General features: G+C 50.6%; 1 long non-coding RNA gene across 1 annotated transcript in view; it reads right to left on the bottom strand.

The window, feature by feature from the left end:
- Positions 1-442: 442 nt before the first annotated feature.
- The window catches only part of LOC144156308 (uncharacterized), a 149,944-nt gene continuing 128,729 nt past the window's right edge, over positions 443-21,657 (bottom strand). The window contains exon 3 of the long non-coding RNA XR_013319739.1: positions 443-596. This is a non-coding gene — a long non-coding RNA (uncharacterized LOC144156308). The remainder of the gene's footprint in view (positions 597-21,657) is intronic.

Here is a 21,657-nt window from a genome sequence, read left to right as displayed (position 1 = left end):
AATGTATTCCAGATCGCTTTTGCCTCATTGAACTTATTATTGGAGGATGAACTATTAGGGCCTTTGCTTATGTATGTTAGTGAGGTAGGGAAGTGGTCACTACCTTATAGATGAGTGTCCATGTCCCATTCAAGAGATGTAAAGAGTACTTCCGATCCAATAGCCAAGTCAAGATGTGAGCATGTGTTGTGTCCTTAAAGTATGATGTGTAGGCTTTTTCTTTTTGTATATGCATGCTCCCTATGATGTCACAAATTTGACACCGGGCATCGGTGTGGGAAGCGCCCCAAATTATGCGCGTTCAGTTCGCCTATAAGGATTGAAGGTTCAGATCTATCAGCCCCTCAAAATCAGAGCTAGAAAGCTGGAAGTCAGGATTGGTGTAAAGGGAGCATACCGTTGTTAATATATTAAATAATATTGAACGAATTGCTCACGCATGTGTTGAATATCAAGCAGGTATTCAGCAGTGGTGCCTCCTACCTCGGCGCATCTGACAAGCCACTGCGCGGGACATGCGGGTGGTCATCGGCCATCGGCAGGTCTATTTTTTCCCTGCGATCCGAGAAGACTGCGTCCGATGTCGGCGGTGGTTCCTGCGACCAAGATGAACTCGGATTTTGCCCGCTAGCAGTCAGCGAACCTTGGGCTGCAAACGAGGGCGTCTACAGTGCACACCACCGGTGCGTGGAACCGGAATAATGGCAGCGTCGCTCACGCACGCGTTGATTATCACTCAGGTTAGTCATTATTCTGTTTTTAGCAAGACAGGGCTATTTACACTGCCGGTTCGACACCGCTGGCTTTTTGCAAGTGCCTGTTCTCATTCATGCTCCCATAAACATGTGCGCTGCAGAAAACATCGCTTTGTGTTGTTACGTCGCGCAGCATTCTAATTGAGTGATTGTAGGGTTTAACGCGCCGATGCAACGCAGGCAACGAGGCGCGCCGTAGTGGAGGGCTCCGGATTAATTTTTACCACCTGGGGATCTTTAACGTGCACCGAAATCTCGTACACACCGGCGTTTTTACTTTTCGCCTCCATCAGAAAAGCGGCTGCCGCGTCCGGGAATCGAACCCGCGTCCTCGTGCTCAGCAGCACAGCTCCTTAGCCACTGAGCCACCGCAGAATTCTATCTCTTGTTGCTGTTTGTTTGCGGTGACATTGAACTTAACCCAGGGCCGATGGGGACTGCTCTGGAAAATTTGATTACAGGCCATAACGAAATTAAAACAAAACTGTCAGCAATTGATTCATATGAGGTAGAAAACACGGTTGCTTTGCTATGCAGGCCGCAAAGGAACGCCTAATTAACCTAGAGGAACAAATTCGCAAAATTCAGGAGCTGCAGACTGGTGCACAGGAGTGCACTAAAACAATTCAGTTGCAACAGTCCAAACTCCAGTTTCTGGAGAGCAAACTAGATGATTTAGAAAACCGAACTAGGCGATGCAACTTGGTTTTCTCCGGTATAGAAGACACTGGGGAGTGCGATTGATTGATTGATTGATTGTAGGGTTTAACGCGCCGACCCAACACAGGCGATGAGGCGCGCCGTAGTGGAGGGCTCCGGATTAATTTCGACCACCTGGGGATCTTTAACGTGCGCCGAAATCTCATACATACAGGCCTTTTTGCTTTTCGCCTCCATTAAAGAAGCGGCCGCCGCCTGAGGAGTGCGAAACCTACGAGCAAGGTGAGCAATGCATACTAGATCTCTGCAAGTCAGTCTTATCTGTTGACGATGTACAGAGGTCAACACTGTCAACAACACCGCGCGAACGCCTGGCTTTCGATACGCGCAGCGCAGCCTGCTGATAGCCACCGGCGTGACTAGCGAGATTAGCTGACGGCGCTGCGGCGGCTTGGCATGCGAAAGCTACTGCCGATGCTTCCGTGTTTTGGTGGGCAAGGTCCGACGCCGAAAGTCCCTCACCACGACCGCCGCCAAAGCCTATATTATACGTTATCTTACGCTGATAACCAGTGCAGTCTTGTCATAGCCTTTGGCATGGTTTCAATATAAAAAAGGGGAATGTAGGAAACATACCAAAGGCGAAAACGAGACTGCGCTGTTTATCAGCGTCAGATAATGTTTAATGTAGGCGTTGGCGGCGGTCGGGGTGAGGGCCTTTTGGTGCCGAATCTCTCCCCCCAAAACAAGGAAGCATCGGCAATACCTTTCGCATGCAAGCCGCCGCAGCGCCGTCACCTAATCTCGCTGGCCACGACGGTGGCTATCAGCAGGCTGCGCTGCACGTATCGAAAGACACGCGTTTGCGCGTTGTTGTTAACAGTTTTGATTGATTTGATTGATTGTAGGGTTTAACGCGCCGACGCAACGCAGGCGATGAGGCGCGCCGTAGTGGAGGGCTCCGGATTAATTTTGACCACCTGGGGATCTTTAACGTGCACCGAAATCTCGTACACACGGGCGTTTTTGCTTTTCGCCTCCATCTGAAAAGCGGCCGCCGTGGCCGGGAATCGAACCCGCGACCTCGTGCTCCGTTTGTGGTTTCTTACCCTCCCCCTATAAACACATCGTACCGGTGAATTATGCTCGGGGGCTCGGGGTCCACGAAAGTCGCCAATACCGTACGCATGAATACTCAAGGTGCCCCGTGCGGGGAACCCACCAGATTGGTTGGCATTATTCGGGATAATGCTGCAGCTCTATTTTTATGTGTGCTTTAGCACCAAATGGAAACACTGGGCCGCATTGGTCATTGTCACTCAAAAAAGTCAAGCGAGAATCGCAGGCATGGCTGGGGCGACCACTTATTGTGTTTACACGTGTGTAGGTCTGTAATGTCTTCCTTGTCACAAAGCCTGTTTCTGCGCTGCAGGTACTTTATTTTGGGCGTTCTAAAGCCCAAGCTCTACATAACATTTTCGCGACTTTGGTGTGGGGGTCTCAAAGGAAACCTATGCACCCGGATAATCTCAAGAGGAGCCCTCCGCATCTTCAAAACCAAGGCTCAGCTATCCGAGACACAAATCGCCTGGGTACCTGGACACGCATCTCTCGCCGGTAATGAGGCAGCCCATGCAAGTGACAGGTGACGCCTGCTGCTCCTAAGACGGAACCTCTAGCAAAATATAGAGATATTCTGGCCCACTACCGCAAAAGCAAGAGAACATTCCTAGCTACACATCTAGATTTACCCAAGCAGGAAGCCACCAACCTCCGAAGACTGTACTCTTGTTCTCATCGCACCCTTCTTCATGCCATCTACCTAAACCCTAAACCCGTCCACCTGTAATTTCGGTCGCTTACCCGGCACCCCCTACCATCAAGCACGGGAGTGCGGACAAATCCCAGGCCTATCCCCCCCCCCCCCTTTTTCACCCTCTTACATGCAGTGGGTGGCCTGCCTGAAATGTCCGGTCCCTTCCACCCAGCGCATACTGGGGAAGAGTGCCTGGACTACCAGCCAAGGCCATGGCAAATAATGGACTAAAGACGCCCTCCAACGGGCGGGTGCCCTAACAGCACGATGCCCTAAAAGACCTCACCGCCGTATCGTGCAACTCTTCGGCTGCTTTTTTTGTTAGGGTATTAAATGCTTAGCACCGATCTGAATAACGGAATGGAAGACTACCATTGCTTGTGTACGCGCTTGCATGGCGTCAAAACGACACGCCAAGCTCGGCATTGGACCGAACGAGCGGCGTATTTAAGCAACATATGAACTGCCGTTGCTTCGGAACCCATGCGCACCATACGGCAAAAGAAGCCGGGACACGCGAGCGCGTGGAAAAATGTATCGCCGCGCCATCCGACTTCCCACTTCCGGTATCGAGACATTGATGCGCGCGTGCGCGTCCACCCACTCTCGATGTTCTGTATTTTTCTTCGCTTCAGGCAGCAAAGCTGATCACATTTAGCGTTTGGCGCATGGGGTCCTTCTCATTTTTACGTCGGCTTCATTTTTACGGTGCTGTCATTTTCCCGCCAAGGGCTAGTGTAAAATACCGGCATTTATTCTTTTTATGTACTTTTTATGTGAGACCTATCACTGCGGCGATCTCTGCTCGCGTATTTTCACCTCCCGCGCTTGTTTCGGTACGCGCGCAAGGTAACCTGTTATTACACTTTATTTGAATGAACTACTTCTTCCCACCTATTCCGTTTGGGTGGGCTCATTCTCAGTTAACAACCAATTGCGTGTTTTAGGCAAAGAATCAATAGTAACGTGATGCAATACACGTTGCATAAGGTCGCCACCGAAACGGGCAGGATGTCGGATCGGGGCAGAGCGAGCCACGCACACTTCACCTGAAGTGCGCGAGCAGAGAGAGTCAGCCCTAGTCCCCCAAACGGTGAATGTGATGAGCTATGCCGCTTGAAGCGTGGAAAATACAGGGCCGCGTGCGTAGTTGGACACGCACATGGATGTCTCGACAGAGAAAGTGGAACGCCAGATGGCACGGTTCAACGTCAGATTTCCACGTGCTCGCGTGCCCGTCTTATTTTGACACCGGTTGTATGTGCTCACTAACAAATTTTGAAGCGATTCTTTCGTCATTCGGTGACAAATTTTAGGCTCCCATTATACGTACTAACGCATGTCGTCTGCACGTCTAAACGGTCCCTCTGACTGGTTGTTCTCTTTTCGTGCGATCTTTCGGAGGGGTCTCCATGCGTCAAAATGCCGCCTTACTCCTTCTGTCAGCTTTTCCAGCCGTGAGCGGAGAGCGGGATTCATAAGCAGAATGATAAATTAAAAATGGCGCAAATGGAACACAAAAAGACACAGCCCCGCCCCAAACCGATGCTTGCGACTGTACTATTGCAGTAGCAGATGCACGCCAGCGGATGTTGTTGCAGACGTCACAGAGAAGGGGGCATGATGTGAAGGAATATGCGAGCGGAGCGCTGGCGCGGGGCGAGGATAAAGGCGAAACGAGGGGGAAAGGCGCCGCGAAGGAAAATGTGCGTTTTCATTCGCAATAACCCTACTAGTACTCATCGCTTCAACGAAATTCATGAAGGAGGTGATTACTAGAACATTGATGTATGCGCCAATGCGAACACCGATGTATTGGAAAAATCTCTTTCAGGGTTTACAGTGGAGTTGTAAACGTTACGGAATTCCCGTCTGTGGTCAGCACACGGGCGTCTGCGAAAGTGAAATGGGCAGCCCCGTGTTTGTACGCTAGAATGAAGCTCTCGTCCTTCAAAGTTACACACAGCTAACCACCTGGCTCAATAGTAAATTGCAAATAAACGTTTTATTTCGTGCGCTCCTCGCACTGCGCTGCGGTCAACGGGGCTACGTACAGGTCCTCTGGTCATGCACCTTCACGGAGTGAATTGTAATTTCCTAACTGAATGCAGGACTACAAAATCTTACACTGGCGCTTCTGGTTTTCGCCACCTCTTTTAAACAAGCCATTATTTTCTGGTGTCTTACCGGCCGCGGTGCCTCAGTGGCTAAGGCGTTGTGCTGCTGAGCCCAAGGGCGGGGGTTCGTTTCCCGGCCGCAGCGGCCGCTTTTATGAGGGAGGCAAAAAGCGGAAACGCCTATGTGTTCGAGATTTCGGCGCACGTTAACGACCCCCAGGTGGTCAAAATTAATTCGGAACCCTCCACTACGGCGCGCCTCATCGCTTGTATAGCGTCGGCGTGTTAAACCCCACAATCAATCGTTTTCTGTTGTCTTTTAGCACCAAGGCGGTACCCCAGATACCGCATTCTTTGTCTGTGGGTGGGTGTAACGAAGCGTGCTCGATAAAAGTGGCTGCTGATAACTCAGACAATGGCGCCACGCTGACGAAGATTAAATTTGAAGAGTTGAGTAAGCGATTAGGGCGCGACCTTGACGATAAACACCCCCACGTTGTGCAAAGCTGCGATGCTGCGCGGGCGGCGAACGGAGAGCAACTTGCCACTTTCTGCGCTATCGGCCTCTTCGCTGCTACTGCATTGCCTAGTGACGCCACTTCGCCGTGCTACTGCCCTCCCGATATGCGGTTGGGATCCCGCCATCACGCTGCTCGGCACTTCTGATAGCCTGGGATAAGAAGACTCGGAATGTTCTTTTGTTTGAAGCCGTTTTCCGATCGTTCCCTACGCTGAAATGAACCCTTTCTTTGTACTACTGGTCTACTTCTAGATGAAAATTGTCCTACTGCGCATTTGTTTTGCAGCGGAGCTGTTATAGGCGATGTTCCGACCACAACTCTGCGCGGCTACGCAAGTCGCGTCGACGGCAAAGCCAACTTTCTAATGAATGCTCTGTAGCTCTCAGTGCAATGTACCTTGAAAAAAAATAATCACCCTGCAATTCGCCTTTGCGACGACTAACATTACGCCGAGATTCATTCACTTCTCCTAATTAGTTCACAGTAATTTCGTAAACTTGAGAGAATTGCCCTCTGCTATTTCCACGTGGCTGTCTACGGAGGTTATAGAAAACAGCTGCAACTGCTGTTTTATAGAACATATCCCAAAACAAATGATCTAATGATTAGCCAATGAGGCGAGTCTACGAGTATCATTTGCATTGCATGTTTAAGCAGTTCACAGGGAAGTTATAAACGTTACGGAATCCCCGTCTGCTATCAGTGGTTGGGCTTCTAGGGGAACAGAATTTCCAGGTTCATCCACTACAACAAAACTCTTGTCCTTCTAAGTTCCATTCAGCTAACTAACTGGTAAATATGCTGTTGCAATCAGCCCGCCGCCACTCTGTTCGCGCGTGCTGCAAGTTTGGTGTAATGCGGTAAAGCCGGCCTCCTCCAACATGTATTGACAAGCTCGAGTGCGTCCGCCGCGCGGGCCCACGCGTGCGGTGAATCACAAACTGTTCTCCGGGGATCATGTTGAGACTTGCATCTGTGAGCCGACGCTACCAACATAGATCTCTCGTTTTCCCCTCTCTTAGACTGAAAATGCGCCAGCTTTCATGAGACCGCGAGAGTGGGTTCTTGTGTGTCTGTACGTTGTTCGTGCCGTGTGAAAAGGCCTGGGAGGCATTGAAACCGTTGCCGCTTCTGTTTATAAATTCAGTGCTTCCAGCGACCGAGTTTAGACTGAATCCTGGCTCAGTATTGTCATGTATAGTGTTTTTGGAATCCGCCTTTTTCCATTGCGCTGTGGCGGCCTCTGGTGGCACCACCGAGAAGCGATTTGGCAGGGGTGCAAGCGGGCCGCCACTGCAGCTGAAGCGGAATCACGGATGCGTTGCTGGTGTTTATTTGTTTTACGTCAATTCTATAAGCAGCCTAAAGCTGCAAAAGGAATAACTATGCTGGAAGACGTACGTTTTCAATGTGGGAGTTTCTCTTTGCAGCGGTTCCGCAAGTGTCGGTGCCGGAGGGTGACTGTGGAAGCGGTGGTCTCACGCCATTTGTTTCTTTTTTTCTTTCCAGCTCTCAAGAGGGAGAGGAGGGGGACATCGGCATCTGTCAGACAGCAGCATAAACGCACGCACCAAATGTGGCCTTCATAAAATCATTGCTTGGTGCTGGTACGAAGATTTCAGCGAAGGCAAAAATTATACGTGGCTGCATATTTGCTCAATTCCGCTGTTCTTTTTTTCTGCTCTGTTTCTTATCATAACGAGCATAAATGCATGTGCAGGTTACTTTTGTGAGCGTTTTGACCGAAGCAAGCGAAGTCCAAAGCAACCGAAGTTCCAGCGTATCTCAGAAAATTGCTTTTTGTGGTGCATTTCTATTCGTAACCGTAGTTCTTCATCCTAGTCGCACCATTACACTTTCTTCTTTAGAAGAACTGTCAGTTTTGGAAGTTGGTATTGGTTCATTCCTTTTAAACAGCGGCAATATCATGGGCGAAAAACAATGGTGCTCAGGAACTACATTTCTACTCAAATCGCACGCTCCTCGTCATTGGATCAATACATTTCTCATCATTGAAGGGCTGTAAGCAGATTACAACGAAAAATACATCACTTTCCGCAAGCATGCCGTTACAAAAATTTTAAAATATATATATTTCCCCACAGGATTCGAACCACCGAATTCGAGCGGTGCCCTATGTCCGACGCTCTCGACCACTCGGCCACGGACGGTGCTCGAAGGCCGCGGGCACAAACCTGAAGCTTAGCTTATATTATGTTTTGCACCTCTCTGAAAACGTTTTTTATACTATTTCTGGCACAGAAACTGATCATTATTTGAATAGCGCTTGTCCGCTAAAAGTCTCTTGACCCCCCACGAATACTTGATACACAGAGACTGCGTGCTTTACTTATTAGGCCAGGAAAGACGATCGCAAATTTTAGCTTGCAAGCAGATCGCGAGTCCACCCGTCGAAAAAATTGTGCTCTTTGTACATTTGTTTTGCGCTTTACGATGAAAACATTGTTTGTTTTTATTCTTCGTTTCCTAGATTAAGTTGAGTAACTCTTCGTGTGGACTTAACATGCCTTACATTTTCTACAAGCGTGACAGCCATGCACGCATATGCAATCGAAGTCAGAGAAGCGTCGCTATAGCCACGAAATACGGAACGCATACCCAGTATAAAGGTACTTGCGCTTCATTGACCTTACGAAGGTTATTATGCACTACGAACTTACAAAATAGAGGCGCATTCATCACGGCCCGAATTTTGCCGGGGCCGACTGGCCGCCCTGGTCAACGAGCCTGCAGTCATAGTCTCGCTCGTCCGGTGTGTTTGTATCGTCGTCGGAGTGGTATGACAAGGCGATTTCGGGATTCGGCGTGCCAGCAAGTTGTCGTTCCCGGGTGGTGTGAATGCCTGGTGTGACTGCGACGGGACGCAGAACGGGGCGTTTCTACATGGTGGCGTGGCGGACAGCTCCTGATTTGTTCTCTCCCGTTTCGGGTTTGGCGTGTGTCGATAGAAACACAAATTTCACCTTTGATGTTATGGTTTGTCCGACAGTTGCATTTGTAAAACGTACTGTATTTTGTTTTCTCTGTGGGGGCAAAACCCGGTAGCATGTTTTCACTACACGAGCTCAGTTACGACAGCAGACAGCAGTCGGGTCACCGCGGAGCAGACCGGCCGACCGCTGCCAGACTGTTTCTGGCTTCCTCCGCCAGGGCCATGCGCATGCGCAGTAGCATCGGGAAAGAGGCGGATTTGTCTCTCTTCGCAGGGCCTTTTCTCCGCCAGTCGTAGGACAATTTTGAATTTTCTTCTTGTACTTGCATATTTAAGCCAAATGAAGCCGTTCAAGTACAACATTGGCCATTCATCTAACGTCTTGTAATGCCGGGTTTAACTGGTACATTGCGTTTCTGCAGACCGATGCGCTGATAAGAGCGGCACAAAATTAGACTCGTAAGAGAACGACATAGTGCGAGCGGCATGAAGGAAGAGAGGGAACCCGTAATAATTAAGAATGGAGCGTTCACTATCCACAAGGAATGCTTCCTCCATCATGGAAGAACAATTAAAGTTTTTTTTAACCCTTGGTACGAGTCGCCCAGTATCCCTTGGGAACTGGCGGCTGCCGGAACTTGATTGATGACCGTCGGTTGAGCTTCTACGTCTCAGCTAAGAATCACAGCCTCCGAAGAGTCTATTGTGTGTATGCCATATGATGCATGCATGGGCTCGTCCGCATAGAGTTCTATACTAATGTAGAGTGTACAATAATATAAAACCATAAAGCTCTGTAACCGTCAGTTCTATCGCGGCTCTGGTGTCGTCACGCCGTTACTATCGGTTAACATGGGGTAGAGGTATTTAATGATTCGAAATCCGACGGTGAATGAATCAAAATTCACTGTTATTCCACTCTGTGGAAAAGGACGACCAGTGAAGCTGGGCGACGAACAAGGAGTGTACGAAACAAATCGTGTTTATTTGTAATTTTCGGCTAAGCATATTTCCCAGCTCATTAGCTGAATAAAACTGAGAAGAGCTCCAGTTTCACTGTAGTGCACAAACACGGGTATTTTCGTTTAATTCCCTCCCGTAGAAACCCGAGTATTCGCAGTAATCAGCGATTTCCCAATATTTACAAGTTCACTGCGAACTACGTCATCATGGAAATTAAATGAAACTTGGAGATACTCTTAGAGTCGTCTTGGCGGGCTAATTGTCATATTGTAACGAAGCCAAAGACGACGCAGCTGTCTTTAAGGAAAAACAAGTTTATTGGAGCGAACTTGTGCTCCCCTGACAACTCAAACAATACAAAGGCGGCGAATCAGCAGTCAAGAAAGTCACGTGCGCTGGCATGTGTCGGCGAATCAAATACCGCGGCGTTGCCTAGGGAGTGTATCTTTCAGCGCGGTTGTTTCTCGAAACGTCGAATTACAGCGAGAACACTGTAGATCAAAGAAGAATAAAACAGGCTAGTGACGCCAAGGTGAAACACTCTCCCTATCAAAATAAGATAGCCCGTGCGGCATTCAAAAGAAAGGAAAGGATATATGCACTTTCCTTGAAACACTGATAGCACAGCCGGGCGCCGCCGGATGGTAAAAACAAAACAGAAGTATACAAACAGAACGCATGGTTCTCGGCATTACCCCCCCTTCTAAGTCTGCATCGACCCGATACTAAAATAACACGACAGTCGAAACAAACAAAGGAGGTCCGTCATTTAGCGTAGTAAGGCTTCAGGCGAACCACGTGGAGAACTTCGGGCCGCGTGCGTCGTCGTGATGTGCCGCAATCACTGTCGGGGACAACCTCGTTGGTAAGTTGGCCAACACGTCGTTGGATTCTGTAGGGCCCGAAGTACCGTCGCAGGAGCTTCTCACCCAGTCCGCATCCTTTTAGAGGAGTCCAAACATCCTCCGCGTCAAGGCGTCGGAGGATGTAGCATCCGGCATCCGCCATCTGGTGGTCCGTAGTACGTACGCGAGCAAGCTGGCGGGCTTCCTACGCATGCTGCAGGCATCCTTTGACATCCACGTTGAGGTCGTCGTCTTCGTAGTTTACGTGTGGAAGAATGACGTCGAGCATCGTCGTTGGCTGTGGACCGTAGACAAGCTCGAACGGAGTCATCCGCATAGATTCCTGGGCAGCTGTGTTGTACGCGAACGTGGAATAATGGAGTATTTCGTACCACGTTTTATGCTCAACGTGGACGTACATAGAATATCGGCTACTGTCTTTTTTAGTCCGTTCGTCTGAGGGGGATACGCCGTGGTCGTCCGGTGATCCGTGCTGCCTTAACGTAGGACGCCGCAGTGAATGCCGTTCCGCAGTCCATGATTGTTAATTCCGGGCCTCCATGTCGGAGCGCAACTTGAGGGATACATAACTTTGCAACTTCCCGTGCAGCCCCTCTCGGTGCAGCCTCTCGGAAGAGCGGTGCTCTCTGCGTAGCGCGTCATGTATAGTGTCGCGGAGACCTGTTCAGTTTGCGTTTTCTATTTTGTAGCATCCTTCGTCGGTCACCAAGCCCTGTCTTTTCCAGGGAAGGCATGCGGTGCGTGTCTTTGCGCGCTGACCGACCGGAAGACGCGGCTGTTTTTTGGCCTTTTATTTTTTTTATTTATTTATTTTATTTTTATTTATTTTATTTTTTTTGCCTTTTATATTTTTTGGCCTTTTATTATTTTATTATTTTTGGCCTTTTATACCATGGTGACCGCTCTTTCCTTTTTTTGTTCCCGCTCCTTCTCCGGAAATTTGCTCCGTCTCCTCCTCTTGCGCAAAAGAACACTAAACAGGACACAAGACCACGTTAATCGTAGAATGATCACTGATCGTTTTTCGGCTTCAATAATGCCATTGAATGGAAGTGGTCATCTACAGGGTGTCAGTGGAGTAATTTTGAAGTCGAAGAAAGAGTGCTCACCAATCAGTCACTCGGAAGGACTACTTGCCTAGCACGTGTTGCGAAGAGCTACTGGGTATGATGCAACATTGCATGATGAAACATTGCGTTAACCGTAACTGAGGCTATTGCTTGGATCTAGCCGATACGGCTAAAGGGAACATCGGGTACTACTACATTTATTCCCTACAGCGTGCATCGAGGCTTGGTTTGACCTCGCAAGACAGATGAAAACTTATTCTTACTAAGAAAGGAAGTTTCTACGCGATATTGAAATCAAATACCAACAATGACAATCGGAGAAAGACACGCATGCTGACGAAAGTTGAGCGACACGATGTGCCTCGAGAGCGCTAAAATATTTGGCAACTTTGGTCCCCTGTTCAAGGCTACCGTTGTCTAAATCAGCATTGGTGGAGTTTATTTGCTCTGCACCAGAGGCTAGCGATGATACTTAGCGATGATAACGATGACATATGTGTAACAATGATATATACCACCTTGCATAATTGGAAGCTGGGACGAATTTATAAAATATACTCGGAGCCGCCATGCGAACGTAGCACAGAAATGGTGGGGACCGAATACGTGTTCCCCCCTCCAAACTCTTCCCCCCTACCCGCCACTCGTACTTCCCACTCCAGACTGCCAGGTTAAGTTTATCGGGCCCGTATCCCCCACCCACCTTTTCAATAAGCTCCCGTTGCCCCCCCTTATCAGACATCGTGAACTTATAGACAGATGAAAACTTATTCTCACTAAGAAAGGAAGTTTTTACACGATATTGAAATCAAATGCAAACGATGACAATCGGACAAAGAAACACATGCTGACAAAAGTTGAGCGACACGATGTGCCTCGAGAGCGTTAAAATATTTGGCAACGTTGGCCCCTGTTCAAAGCTACCGTTGTCTAAATAAGCATTGGTGGCCTCGGCTAACCCACGCCATCGGCCAATGAGAGGCACCCCATCGCCTGTTGCCCTCAGCTCCTTTCCTAGCCCCGTGATAGCTTCCCTGGCACCAATGCTGGAAAGAAAGAAAGAAGCGGCGCCATCCTGACGCCTTTCCAGGCGGCCCGTTAGGAACATGACAAGAAGAGGCAAACGAAAATACTCGTAAACATAGAAGTACCGATGCGCGGTGCTGTTGGTACTGGGCGCACTAGGCTTGTTTTAGCTGCACTGCAGTCCGCCACTTTGGAGTTGTCTTATACGACACTGGCCGATTGGCGTAAGCCACCTTGCCTTACGTGATCCTGTTTGTGAAGCATACCCCACGTTTCACGAAACGATTACTTTCTACCGCAACAAAAACAAGCCAGGTGTAAAAGCAAAGCAACGGCGGACAACGGTCCGTGGGTGAGTGGCCTTACGTGGGTGAGCGTGCTGGCGCCATCTGGGAGGTTTGACGGCAAGCAAGGCTGTAGAGCCGAATGACGCAGTGGAAGTTCGTTTGAATACGCGCCGTCATGACTTCATTGCAGATGTCACGAAAACACATGATTTGGCGGGAGAATCAAAATTGTAACGTAAAGTGATTAATTCGTCAGTGAATACGGCATCATTGGCTGCCGGGCAAGCGGTAAGGGCACTATAAAACACGAAATTTTTCGAATAAAATAAACTTGTATTTTGTCTGCATGGCATCCTTTAATGGCCTGGCAAACACGAAACCCCACTTTAAACTCTTCCGCGAGCGATTGTCATTTACATACAACGACCCAAAAATCGTCAGTTTCGGTTTACATCGCTTCCAAGCTGGAGGGCACGTATGCCGGAACCACGCCATGACCTCAACGTTTTGTGCGTACGTCCGATCACTTCTGATGGAGGCGAAAAGCAAAAACGCCCGTGTGTACGATATTTCGGCGCACGTTAAAGATTCCCAGGTGGTCAAAATTAATCCGGAGACCTCCACTACGGCGCGCCTCATCGCCTGCGTTGCGTCGGCGCGTTAAACCCTACAATCAATCAATCAATCAATCAATGAATCAATCAATCAATCAATCAATCAACGTCCAATCACTACGGCGGCCGCGGAGGCGTTGTTTCGACCGCCCAGCTACCAGCGCTGAGCGGCCGAGCTGACCGGAGGCGTTTAGGCCTACCATCGCGGCGGATATTCGGTCGCGTCTCTGAAATAAAAGTCGTGGTGGCGACTTCCGTTTTGATTCGAAGATATATTATCGGCTCGTTTCCCGCATGTGTAACTTTGTTTTTGGCGAGACTTTTCGGGAAGCAGTTATGCCTGTAGCTCTCGCCACGTGTATCAGTTCGTGAACGCACCGGACCGCGCGAGTGGAGTGGCGCGACTGGTTTCTGCCAAACGTCGGGGACACTCGGCTGCGTCGCTTTCGTCTCCACAAGTTGGAGCGATGTCCCGCTCGGGCTCACCTCTTGCGCGCCGCTCCGCGCGCTGCTCTGTGCCCGCGATAGATGAACTCGAATTAAAGTACGTTCTACGCGTCACGGTTCATTCATTTTTCACGCATGCTATTCCCCACTGGGCAAAGGAAATGAACGGCGTCATAATACTAAACCCCCAAAATTGGTGTCAGTACTGCTTGGCACCCTTTTTTACCCACTATTTATAAAAAGGGAACACTCCTGAGCCAATAGTACGGCAGCTATTCCACGCATCTAAGGGTGATCTCAAAATGACTAGTTAAACTTGTTGCACTATTAACACACCGAAAGCTCAGAACAAGAAGGCCCCATCAGAACAAAGCTGACGCTTTCAAAATGCAAAAACAGGCACACTTGTGTATGGGACTCAGAATAATGTATAATACGCGTTACGTACCTCACAAAGAATATTTTTGTGGGAAGGAAAAATCTTCCCGTAGGCATACAAGGAACTACACAATAGCATAAAGCACAAACAGAAAGCTCGACGTGACTTAAGCTGACCCACTGCGGTGGCTTAGTGGCTAAGGCGTTGCGCTGATGAGCCCAAGGACGCGGGTTCGATTCCCGGCAACGGCAGCCGGTTTTCTGATTTAGACGAAAAGCATAAACGCCCGCGTGTTCGAGATTTCGACGCACGTTAAAGATCCCCAGGTGACCAAAACGAATCCGCAGCCCTCCACTGCGGCGCGCCTGATCGCCTGCGTTGCGTCGGTGCGTAAAACCGTACCATCAGATCAGACGAAGTTTAAGCACCCGGGAATGTGAACACCGTGACTGTTTTCACTGGAAAGCAATGCTCTGTTTTCCACCTTTCTGCACATTGAACAAGGAGCAATAACAAGACAGGAAGTGAAACGAGGCTTCCTAGCGCGGCCAGATAATGTGACAAGCGCTCGTCATAGGTTGAGCTAGCGGCATCTGCCGCAGGTGAAGAAAATGCGCAGCCACGGGATAAATTTCGGCCTCCATCAGGTGCCGCTACCCTCTCCTTCGCCGCCGCAGCTACGAAGCTTTGCCGTCCGCCTTGGTCTTCATTGCGACATTTTCTGGTCGCTCGCCCACGCGCTGGCCGCAATGGGCCATTTCGCGCCCCATATATTCTTGCTCTAGGGTATTGAAGCACGCGGGTTCTGTGCTCAATTAATGTAACCTAACCGCATACTGCAATGCAATGTAGCCGCTTACTCTAATCTAGTATTTTCTGATGTAATTTAGAAACTTTTCAACAATTCCTAAAAGTGATTAGCATTGTAATTTACATAATTTTGATGCACTACTCCGGCTATTATATTGAGAGATTTGGGAGCTGGACCTGCCGCTGCAACAACCACGGAGCTTCCAATGCGGTTCGACCGCGTGACGATGGCTCACGCTCATTTTTGTGTGGTCGCTGCCCTGCAGCTCAGAGGAACTTCCACTGATGGCCGAGAATCGCCCTTTGCGCGCCTGTGTTGCCCGTCGCCGCATGGACTTCAGTCCATTCAGTAGCCATTCATGCATACGGGTTCTTCCGGCGATGATTCTTTCTTTTTTTATTATTGCCATGCCCTGCGCGTTGCGCACCTGTGAACGTTGACCCGTTGCAGAAAGAAAGCCCTCGTATATCGCGTGACGGGGCATGTAGGTAAAATTTGCACGTCGCTCGGTCAACAGAGTCGCGTCGTTCCGTCAACAGCGAGGGATACAGAAGAGCACAGAGTGGAGATAGTGCGAAAACACAGCTGCCTTCGGTGGCGGCGTTACCGAACGAAGCCATGCGAAGCGCTCGTCTGTGTTGTTTTTCCCCGCCCTTCCACACGCGAGCCTTCCCACGTGCTATGGCTTTGGGCAGTGACCGCCGGTGCGAGCCACAACGAAGACGATCGGCGGGTCCAGGCTGGTTATAGGGGCGGCACTGCTCGTAGCAGCATCAGGAAAAGGGGGGGGGGGGTGGCGTTCGAACCTGTGTTTGCGCGTCTCATCGCCGCTTCTCACCGTTGATGAGTGCCCTGCAACAGAGTGTGCAGCTACTGCAGGGCCGAGTAGACGAAACAAAAGTGAGCCCAAACGGCTGTACAACCGATACAGCGAAACGTTCACACATTTCTGATGATCTTCAAATGCCTCTGATTTTTTGGAGCCGAGTTGCGGTGATGACACCCGTAATGCTGTGCTCTCAAAACACTTCCCTATCGGAAAACCCAGCGGCGCTGGAGCTCCGCTTCCAGCGAGTGCCTGATTATGGGACTACCTAAAGCTGAAATACGCCGGACGCGGAAACGCTGGAGCGCGCCGGACCCTGGGCGCTGGAACACGCCGGACGCGGAAACGCGTGGATCCGGCGCGCGCTGGCACGTGACGCAGGAACACGCGGGAGACCACGCCGTCTCCAGCGTATAGCGTGGCCGGTGCTCGCGCTAGGCCTTTTTTAGTTAATAGCCGTGTAATTACAAACCCGCATGGCTGTTAACGAGACATACAGAATTCCTTCCTTCGGGGAAACGTAAGTAGCGCTACAAAATTTAGCTAGACTCATTTGGGCACTTTTCAGCTGATTTCGCCCTGCTGAATGTATTGTTTCATCATCGCGTTCCGTCAGTAGCGCTAAATCTGTTCATAAAAGCAAATTTATTCTCCCGGATAAAAAAAATATTAAACGAGCATCGACAGTAACCGTTCGAAAATTCGTTCCTTATAATTTTAGGGCCATTAAAACACAAGTAAACACATATTTCTTGAGTCTGTTTTATTTTAACAGCAAAACGTGACAATTAAAATAGAAAGTCAATCCTTAGCTGGATTCCTTGCCTTGGTGAACCTTGATCCGTCGACAATGCATTCGTAGAGCAAGGCTTGGAAGGGTATCCTGTGACGAAAAGCGCACGTCTCCGTGGTGCAGCACTATCACGAAGAGTACGCGCGCACGATACCTGCCCAAGTCATGCAGGGGTCTTTGCATTTTCAGTCGATTGTCGAAGCACATCGCACGTATTCCAAATCACGCTGCCTCCGAAAGTCGTCGTATCCACTCGCATCAAAGTGGCAATAATCCCAAGCACCACGGTGTGTCGTCGCTAGAGGAGTCGTCACTTCGAGGTGCTTGGAATCCGGACCACTGTTCTTGCTTCTACCACAGCTTTCGTAGCTTCAGATGTTGCTGCTGGCACTTACCGGAGACATAAGATACACGTTTTTACAAAAAAGTTACGCGTAACTTCAACTAGGCACAGCACCGGTGTGAAATGTGGACGGCCCACTCAGCCACGCAGCCACATACGAATTTTGACCGAAAGACGACAAGCAGGGAGGAACGAAGTGCTCCCCGGCCGATCACGAGAGATTGTTCCGCGCCGCACTCCTCCGCACCCGTCTCGATTCTCCGTATTGTGGGCTCCCCCGCCCCGCGAGTGCTGTCGCGCGACAGGTTTTCGTCAGTGACGGTGCATCCCCGGACTTTCTTCCGAGCGGCCCTCCCTGCTGGAGCGAAGGCGGGCGTTTTCTTTCTTTCTACACTTATTCTTTTAAATGCGAATGCATTTCTTAGTCGGGGGTTGTCGTGCTCCGTCGGCGTGCACCTGCATTCCTCCAGCGCGAGCGCACGTGAGCGCGCGCCTCGTAGTTCTGCCTTCGTCGTCGTCGTCGTCGTCTCGGCGCGGCGGACCCGCGCCGCTACAGCAAGAGCACCAGCAAGAGACCTTCGTCCTTCTCTTCGTCCAGTCCAGTCTCGCGCTACCATTAGCGGGATTGACCGCGTCGCCACTGTAACAATAGACACCGCTACACTACCCCCTCTTCTGTGAGCATCGAATGCATTTCTTAGTCGGCGGTTGTCGTGCTCCGTCGGCGCCCGCCCGCAGGTGTTATCTGTCCGCGCTCCTCCTCGCCCCTAGCTACAGCTGTGGTGCGCCTAGCAACCGGAGCAGGTGGTAGCTCGGGCAGGAGTAGCGGAGGGCAAGGAGAGAAGGAGCAGCGCGCTCGGGCGTGTGAGGGCGCTCGCATCGCGGAGCTCGGGCGGAGTAGCGGAGAGTGAGTGGAGAGGAGGAGCGCGCTCGGGCGTGTGAGGGCGCTCGCATCGCAGAGCTCGGCGGGAGAGAGAGCTCGCGCGCGGGGCGGGCGTGTTGCGCGGGTCTCTCTCTCCTCTCCGCGTACCCTCTCTCCGCTCGCTGCGCTCGGAAAATGTATATAAATGCAGTGGAGCGCACGCCTCTCTCCGTTACTGCTTGCCGCAGCGCACTCATCGGTGCGCCCAATGCATTCGCATTTCCGCACGATCCCCTTCGGTGTGGTGGGGGGAGTTTTTTTTAACACATCTTGGTATTGTAATGGGTTCACTGGCGCCATTTCTTTTTCTTTTAACACCGTAGCGGCAACTGGATAGCTGGTTTTAAAATCTTATTTTCTCTATTTAAGCTTGATTGGACACACGGTTCGCGTTAAAATAAACAGTTTGCTCGCTAAAAAAATAATACAACAGCACGCAGATTGAGACAATGGGGCTCTCAAAGACCCAAAAATACATGTCAGAATGTGAACTGCAATAATTACACCACGTCCTCAAAAAGCAAGTCTTGCTTGCCCTTTATGCGTCCGTTTTGCCAACGGGCTACCCTTATTGCCTGATTCTTTCATCAAAGGTTGTCCAAGGTACAATATATGCAATTGAAATTCACTCAAACAACCCCAGGAATTTGTGAAGGGCTTTATTTATCCATTTGGTTAGCGGGCTGCGCTTAGATGTTCCAACATTACCGTGATCTGCGATAAGTTGCGTTGTTAACTGCAAATTTGTATCGAAGGTTTTTCAAAAACACGACCGGAATGCTAATGGAAGCAATACAACAAACTTTCATTATGACAGACGCTTGCAATGCAATTGAACGACATGATCGTCGCTCGTACGGAGCATTGTTTCCGCGAAGCGCAGGCTAAAAAAGTGGGATTTTGTGGCACCGCACGGGCCGCAAACGCCAAGTTTCGGAGCACCTGCGTCGATCGCGGCGCTGGATTACAGTCAGTCGACCACGTAACCGGCGCGAGGCATTGCTGTGTCCAGCCAAGCAGCGGCGCCGTGAGAACGTACTGACCCGTTCGCCATGTCTGAATCCCAGTCTCCAAGGGCAACGTCCCCGTGTTATTCGATGCTTTCCAGCAACCTCCCCGCGTTGATGTCTTCCAGCGCGGCGTTTTCCAGTGCTTTCCGTTCTTTCCGGCGTATTCCATCGCTCTCCTAACGCTGGAAAATGCGGTCCCCGCGTTACTGTCGTCCGGCTCGGCGTTTTCCAGTGTATTCCGTTCTTTCCGGCGTATTTCATCGCTCTCCTAATGCTGGAAAACGCGGGGTTTTCCGACAGGGTTTAGTTATGTTATGGCAGTTAGCAGGCTGCAAGCGCCCAGTCAGCAGGGATGATGATGATGGTTGTAGAGTTTAACGCACCGACGCAACGAAGGCGATGAGGCGCGCCGTAGTGGAGGGCTGCGGATTAATTTTGACCACCCGGGGTTTTTTAACGTGCGCCAATCAGCAGGGAGACCTGAGGAACAAAACAAGAGTCCGCAACACCTTCAAGCTAACGCACCTTAGTTACCGTCACTGCGCCCGTGCGTGCATGCGTGTGTGCGTGCGCACACGCGCACACGCGTCCGCGCATGCACACACACACACACACACACACACACGTACATACACACACAGAGAGAGAGATAGAGAGAGAGAGAGAGGGCGATAGGGTTTAACGCGCCGACGCAACGCAGGCGATGAGGCGCGCCGTATGGGGCGGGGCGAGGGGGCTCCGGATTAATTTTGACCACCTGGGTATCTTTAACGTGCGCCGAAATCTCGTACACACGGGCATTTTTGCTTGTCAGGCTCCATCAGAAAAGCGGCCGCCGCGGCCGGGAATCGAACCCGCGACCTCGTGCTCAGCAGCGCAACGCCTTAGCCACTGAGCCACCGCCAGACTGATTTCGGAAGGTGGTAAGAGGCATCATTCTATTCAACAGCGCTCCACGTAAGCGGTATGATTGTTAGACCAATTGAAAGGCACACCAAGTTATAAGCATCCGAATCGTGTCCAACGTGCGTTTATTGTGTCCTCGAGCAGAGCTAGGTTAACGAGAACGAATAATCAGTGAGGTCGAGCTATTTCTGTTGTCAGAGGTGATCCTGACATCGGGGTCTATGAGGGCTCGAACCATGCTGAGGATAGCGTGCGTCTGTCCGGACCTTAACCTCAATGGTCAGTATGAGGTTGAGGCCTTGAAAGCGGGTTTCCGTTTCAGCTGAATGCGAAACACATCTGCCCCCCCCCCCCCCCCCCCCCCCTCCTCGACCGCGATGGCCTGGGTGTCTTTGCACACCCTCAGTGGCTAAGGCGTTGCGATGCTGACTCCGATGGGTCAACCCAGGATGCAGCCGGCGCTTTTTCATGTAGGTGCAAAACAAAAGCTCCTATGTGTCGAGCTTTCCGCGCGTGTTCCAAAATTATTCTGTGGTCCTTCCCTACGGCGCGCCTCATATTTAGCCCAGCTGTTACTGCGGTATGTAAAACACAATTTTACGTTTCAGCGCATGGACGCATGCACTCGCCTGCGTCTTTTTTAGACCGGACATTTTCAAGCATTCTTGCTCGCATTCAGACTGCCTACCTGGGGCTTCTGCAGGGTGCATGATCGCTATGACGCTTCGCTGCAGTGCGCTCATTGAGGATCACGTCACCGTGAAAGCAGACCCGAGCGATGGCGGGAAACTCTTCGCACGAGACTTGGAAGTCTTAGCGATATTGCGATGACTCGTCGAGACCAGTGCGGCAGAACACGACCCCATATAAAGCAGGTCCCATTGCCTGAATGGCGGGGCGGCGAACTGGCGACATGCTCTTTAGAATCTACCTAGGCATCACCAAGAGCTCACGCGGCCCATCAGTAGTGAGCAAATTTTCAACGAGGCCGTTTTCTAGACCGATCCAGGTCCCACTTGTAGGCCGAAATATACGCGACATGCGCGTGCCCAAGTTATCTTACGGTGGCTGCAAAGGCCCGAACGTTGTGTTCACATGATGGAGGCCGCTAAGAAAAGTTCTGTATGACGACAGCGGCTGAAGCCGGTCCTCATCCACAGAGCGCGATAATGGCGCAAAGCCCGACGGGACGCGCCATTTATACTGCAAAGTTGTGTAGTGCATGGGGCGGACTGTAGGACAGCGCCACCGGCTTCCCCAGTAATGCATGACGTCACAACAACGGTGTACGCCATGCGCGGAGCTCAGTGGTTGATTACATCGTAGACTGACGTCCCTGTTTTGGAAAAGGAGCTACGAGGAAACGGACATCAGGGAACCGAAAGAAAATATCCGGCATCCCTCTGTCTAACGACGACGGTGGTTGTACGCGAAGCGTTCTCGTGACGTATTCTTTGGTTGTCGTCTGAGTTTGAACTGAGTTCCGACCACATCGACCTTTCATGATACCTATGATGGGACCTTTGTAAGCAAGAGGTGAGAAACTCTGCTATGGAAGAGTCAGCTCGTCTT

The sequence above is a fragment of the Haemaphysalis longicornis genome, unplaced genomic scaffold (genome assembly GCF_048455015.1).
Source record: "Haemaphysalis longicornis isolate Haplotype H1 unplaced genomic scaffold, Haemaphysalis longicornis Haplotype H1 scaffold_1, whole genome shotgun sequence".
Lineage (NCBI taxonomy): Eukaryota > Metazoa > Arthropoda > Arachnida > Ixodida > Ixodidae > Haemaphysalis > Haemaphysalis longicornis.
The sequence above is the reverse complement of the archived record's forward strand: the minus strand, read 5'-3'. Positions and strand labels throughout refer to the sequence as shown.